This window comes from Vombatus ursinus, unplaced genomic scaffold (assembly GCF_900497805.2).
Source record: "Vombatus ursinus unplaced genomic scaffold, bare-nosed wombat genome assembly UNPS02014942.1, whole genome shotgun sequence".
Lineage (NCBI taxonomy): Eukaryota > Metazoa > Chordata > Mammalia > Diprotodontia > Vombatidae > Vombatus > Vombatus ursinus.
In genome coordinates this window covers 23,379,992-23,385,705 of record NW_020954720.1, presented here as the reverse complement: position 1 = coordinate 23,385,705, position 5,714 = coordinate 23,379,992, and positions in this window count along the sequence as shown.

Genomic DNA, 5,714 nt, shown 5'->3' with positions numbered 1-5,714 from the left:
GTGTGTGTGTGTGTGTGTGTGTGTGTGTGTGTGTGTGTGTGTGTGTGTAGGGAGGTGAATCAAAATAAAAAAGATAAATTCCTAGCAGTTAAAACTGTCTAAACGTGGAATATAGTACTTTTCAATGTAGTGAAAAATTCAAGCAAATGTTGGGAAGAGCAGGAATCAGGGATAATCAAACGGAAAATTCAAGCTTCAGAAAGGGGTTAGAATTCATGACTTCTAAGACTTCATTCCATTTGGTTCTATCATCCTATATTCTTTTTATACAATAGCATCACACAGTGAAATCACAAAATTGCACTGTTAATTCCAGAAAACTTGAAAGTAGAGATATTAGACATATATATGCATGTTTATGTATACACATGCATGATGCGGAGCAAAAGCTTTTGTACAATAACATTTTTTACATGACAATATAAATAGATAATTAGAATCTTGAGACTTAGTTTGAAATCTCATGCCTGATGATTAATACTTGAGTAACCTTGGACAAGCAATTTAACATCCCTAGATCTCAATTTTCTCCTCTGCAAAATGAAGAAGTTAGTTAGATGGCACAGAAGATCTGACCCACTCTAGCCCTATGATATTTTCAGAGGAAAAATATATAGATCATTGATATTACCTTAAAACAAATATAAAATTTAATTGGAAATTATTCATTCCAGTCTGCTTTATCATTAATTAAGAGCCAGGACTAGAATAAAGTATCAATAGCTATTGAGGCCGGGAGCTGGTAAACTAGGGCTGCAAAGCCAAATCTAGTACCAATACCTGTTTTTATACAGAGTAAACTGTCTTTTTTTAAATTTTTGAATACAATAAAACAAAAATATATAAAATTAAAAATCACAAATGAACACAAAACAAAAAAAAAGTAAAAAAAAAGAATTCTTAAATCATAGGCCTACCAAAAAATAGGCTACAGCCAAGTAGTGGGCCATGGTTCCCTGATACCTAATCTAGGGCAATAAATATAGAGGTGGCATGCCGTATACAGTAGAGTCAGGAAGACTCATCTTTGTGAATTAAAATCTGGTCTCAGACACTTAATAGCTGAGTGACTCTGGGTAAGTCACTTCATCTTGTTTGCCTCAGTTTCCTCATATATAAAATGAGCTGGAGAAGGAAATGGAAAACCACTCCAGTAGCTATGCAAAAAAACTAAAAATGGGGTCACAAAGAGCTGGACATGACTGAAAATGAGTGAACAAAAACAACAACAAAATAGTTTAATGCTAGATAATTTATTCTCATGGTAATTACTTTGTCATATTAAGTTTCATATTTTAAGGAAAGATCAAGGTAGTAAAAGGGATTAGAAGTTCAAACCTTGACCAAAGCGAACAAAAGCTTTCTCCCATATCTGAATAAAGCCCAACCCTTCTGCTGTATAAAAACACTACTTTTCTTCATTAGAAATTCTTCTTGTAAGGAAATAGATCCCTGGAGGCTAATGAGCTAAATTCTTTGAGTATAAACATATTTTTTGTTTGTTTTTGTTTTTGTCTTTGTTGAAATTGGAGAACAGCTAGTAACCACCCTCTGTGGTGTAGAATATCTTTGTCACCTGAAAACTATATTAAGTAATATGAACTCATTATGGCTCAAAGAAATACACTTTTCATGACAATTTAATTATGTCTGTCAGTGGGCTTGCACTACACATACCCAGATTACCTAACATGGAGTCATCCTATTTCCAAGTAGTTTCCTGTAAAGATGCAGGTCTTTTCTGACCTGATTATGCCAATTGCAGGGTGGTACATCCTCCGAGAGAATACAGAGATACTGAAGGAAGAAAGGTAATCCAGGACAGTGTGGGGGTATATATGTTGATTTATTAGTGTTTACTGCATGAATTGGAAATGTTTACTAACAAGAGTGGGACTTGATAACAGGAGGATTGTATACTTAATCCCCAGTCTACCTTAGGCCAGAGTAGATATTATATAGAAACATAACAAAGAAGATATAGTGCTAGGAATGAGCAGGGTTCTGTGGAAATTTTCCATTGGCATAGTTGGAGCTTCTTTTCCTTTTCACATTCATTTAAGTTATCTTACTTTAACTATGGAATCATAAGTTACATTCTTACACTCTGGCTCCTATTGTACATTTATGCACCAAGTGAGTAGGAGTAGTGTCATTTAATTGACTGTATAGCTAGAATAGGCTGTATTTTCAATGTTGGCTGGACTGAGATAGTTTTCTTCAAACTCTTTCCTACTATAGTTCAAAGGGTTCAGTGACTATCAAAGTTCACCTACAGTGCAGGCAGGAGGAACTGAACCAATAGCTTGGTTACCTTCCTCTCCCCACCTCTTTTTAAATTGTGTGAGTGGGGCATTTGTCTTGTTCTATTTCATGTTTCTTATTTCATCTACTGGCAGTGGTTTCCACTGGAAACAGGAATTTGAGCCATAGCAACCTTGGAACCAGGATTCCAGGGGGTATGTTACATCAGCCAGCCAAGTCCAGCAGGAAAACCTTGAAAATCCAGGATACCCGAGACTCAAGTCCAAACTTCTTAACTTGGGACTGTGGTCTGTAGGAATCAAGCTAAGCTATAAATATAAAACTCTTTTCCCTCTCCAGGGACTGGGGTAGTGCAAAGAGGAGAGGGCGATTATGTCTCTCAGATATTGGAGACTATTTGATTTTGATTAAACCTTTGAAGTAAAAATCTGTTTGTAAAAACTAATTAAATGGAACTGGGATGCAGGAGACCCCCTACATTTGTACAAAAATTTAGGTGGGAGTTGGAGCCATTGGCAGACATGCCCTAATACCCTTAAGGGTACCATAGAAATCTGGGGGAAGGGTGAAATATAACATACCTGACCTTTAGTCAATGAGGCCAGGAAACAAATGGTACATGTCACTAGATATAATTTTTCTTTATGCTATTTGGTTGTGGACCGAATTTTACTTTCAACAGAGTGAAAGCTTCTTATCCCCATAAGTTCTTTTTACATTTAAAGGTATGTGAAACCTTTCACCTGAAAATAATGTTGCACCTACACATCAATGAAAATCAAAGTGATATCTCTATTTGAAGAGTCATATTAATATTTTCTATTGCTTTCTATTCAAATCATTGAAAATTTCAAAAACAAAGAACACATTCTATGAGGCTATTAGTTTTAATATTTTCTCATCTCCCTGATCGTTACCCTTTCTCTAGACAAAACCATTCCTTTCTTGAGTCTCCTAAAACTTTGCTGGCATAACCACCTATGTTTATCACATTTTATTTTGTATTTTAGATATTTATGTGTCAGCTTCTCAGTGGTTTATGAGTTCCTTATGGGTAATCTAGGTGTCTCTGAATGTTCAGTATAGTGCCTTATATATGATTAAAATTAAAAAGTTTCATGCAGATGAGAGTGGTGACACACATCAGTAATCCTTGCTAACCAAGGAGGATAAGACTGATGAATCACCTTAACCCAGGAGTTCTGAGGTTATAGTTGGGCTAATGTCAATAGTGTGTCTGCACTAGGTCTAGAAACAAAACGATGATCTCTCAGGAGGGAAGGAACACAAGGCAGGACAAACATTAGGGAACTGGACAAAATCAGAAGTAGTGCTAATGGAGTCAAGTCTATGAGTGTACTATATCCTGGGTAAGATAGGAAGATGTAGTCTAAAAAAAATGGTGGAATTAAATCCATGCGTCATTTTATATTGATGAGAATTTTTTTAAGACTTTATAATTTTGAAATTCTGATTCTCATTGTCTTAAATGACTGTGTGATCTATATTCCTGACTGGCTTTGTTCAGGAAAGAAGTCAAAGCTTAGCCTTCAATGAGTAATGAGCCCTCAGAACTTTCTTTATCACCCCACTGATGTCTTGAGGACCTGAATGAATAGCTATGCTCTTGGTTCTGTCTCAATTTTATCTATTCTCCCTGCTTTGAGGTGGCAGATTATTCAAAATGGTTTTCACTCAGGAAGCCTTGAAAAGATAGTATGGGAAACCACCAGAAATCAAAGATATTAGGTCTATGCTAACATTTACTAGAAGCCAAATGATGAAGAAGGAGGTTCTGATCAATATGCTTGATACAGCTCAGTAGAAAACCTGTTTTACCTTTGAATAAATTCCTCCAAGGGACCAACGGAGTATGTGGAAGAACATGCCACCCGCTTTTACGTTCTTGTTCTTTCTTATCAGTAAATATCATTTTTAAATGGTTAATAACCAATTTATTAAAAAGTGAATAAAAATTAAACGTCCTCAAATTCTAACAAAGATACAAAAGACATAATTATATAGTAAAAACAGCTGATGAATTATATCAAAATACCTTCAACATGATTTAACTGATATTTAGCATATGTCTAGATGTGACTAAATTGACTTCTTTTTGACAGAATGACAAGAAAGATATAAATAGCTACTCTGCTTGCCCTAATAAGGAAAATAAGTCACTTTTGAATTTGTTTCAATTTTTTATTTGATTTTTTTTTTAAATTTTGAACTTACTTGAGTTTCAAAAATAGCTGTATTTGGTTATTGAGCGATAGTTGGGTGACTCTAAGGTTGAGTTAAGTTGTTGTTGCTATTGGTACAGTAGCTGTTGCTATTATTGTTGTTATAAAGTTATTATTAAAATCATAAACTGCATTCCAAACACCCCAGTAGATAACTTTATAAGGCAGACTATAATTTAATTGGACAGATCAGGGATGAAAGAAAACCATTGTATTTAAAATTAACTTTCATTGAATAATGAAATTGCAAACAGATAATTTCTTTTTAAATCTTATAACTGGGGGCAGGTAGGTGGCACAGTGGATACAGCACTGGCCCTGAAGTCAGGAGGACCTTAGTTCAAATCCAGCCTCAGACCAAACTCTTGATACTTACTAGCTGTGTGACCCTGGGCAAGTCACTTAACCCCGATTTCCTAAAAAAATAATAATAATATTTTAAAAAATCTTATAACTATATGGTGTTGAGATTTGGTAATGTGAATTTTCACTTAACATTTGTTTGCTACTGTAAACATTACCTCCCTTGATGAGCTGATGTACATTATAATCCCTTGACTCTATGTATTATGACTTAAGTGCATCTGGAATCTTCTACTGAATTTAGGGGAAAAAATGTAGTATTGGTACAGGTGCACAGGTAATTGAAACTCTGATATTTAATTTGAATTATTGCACATATTGCAGTTCTGTGTTGACAGGTAACTATTATTTATGGGAAGATGATCTACGACTTTAAGTTCTCCTGACAGTCTTTGTGTATATTACTTTTACCCAGGACAGTTGCAATTTAATAGTGCATTAAAACACCATGTGCTATGTCATTTGTCATGCACTATGTTTATATAATCTATGCTATTTCCTGTTTGAGCCCTAATTAATCTAGAAAACACCTCATTAACTTTTGAAAATCCTCACTTTATTTTAAGGATAATTATTAAACTGTTGAGCCTTTACTGATACACTAGTGTTATATAAATATATTTTGCCCAGGTTTTAGCTTCATCAATATAAAGAGCTCCTGATAAAAAGCTCTCTCTCCAAAGCAGATGGGCATTCTTAGAAAGTTGTCTGGGATACTGAGAAGTTCATTGACTTGTCCAGGGTCATAAAATCAGGTCTTCAAAACTCTTCATCTCTGTCTCTGTCTTTCTGTCTCTCTATCTCTCTCCTCCTCCTCCTCCTCCTCCTCCTCCTCCTCCTCCT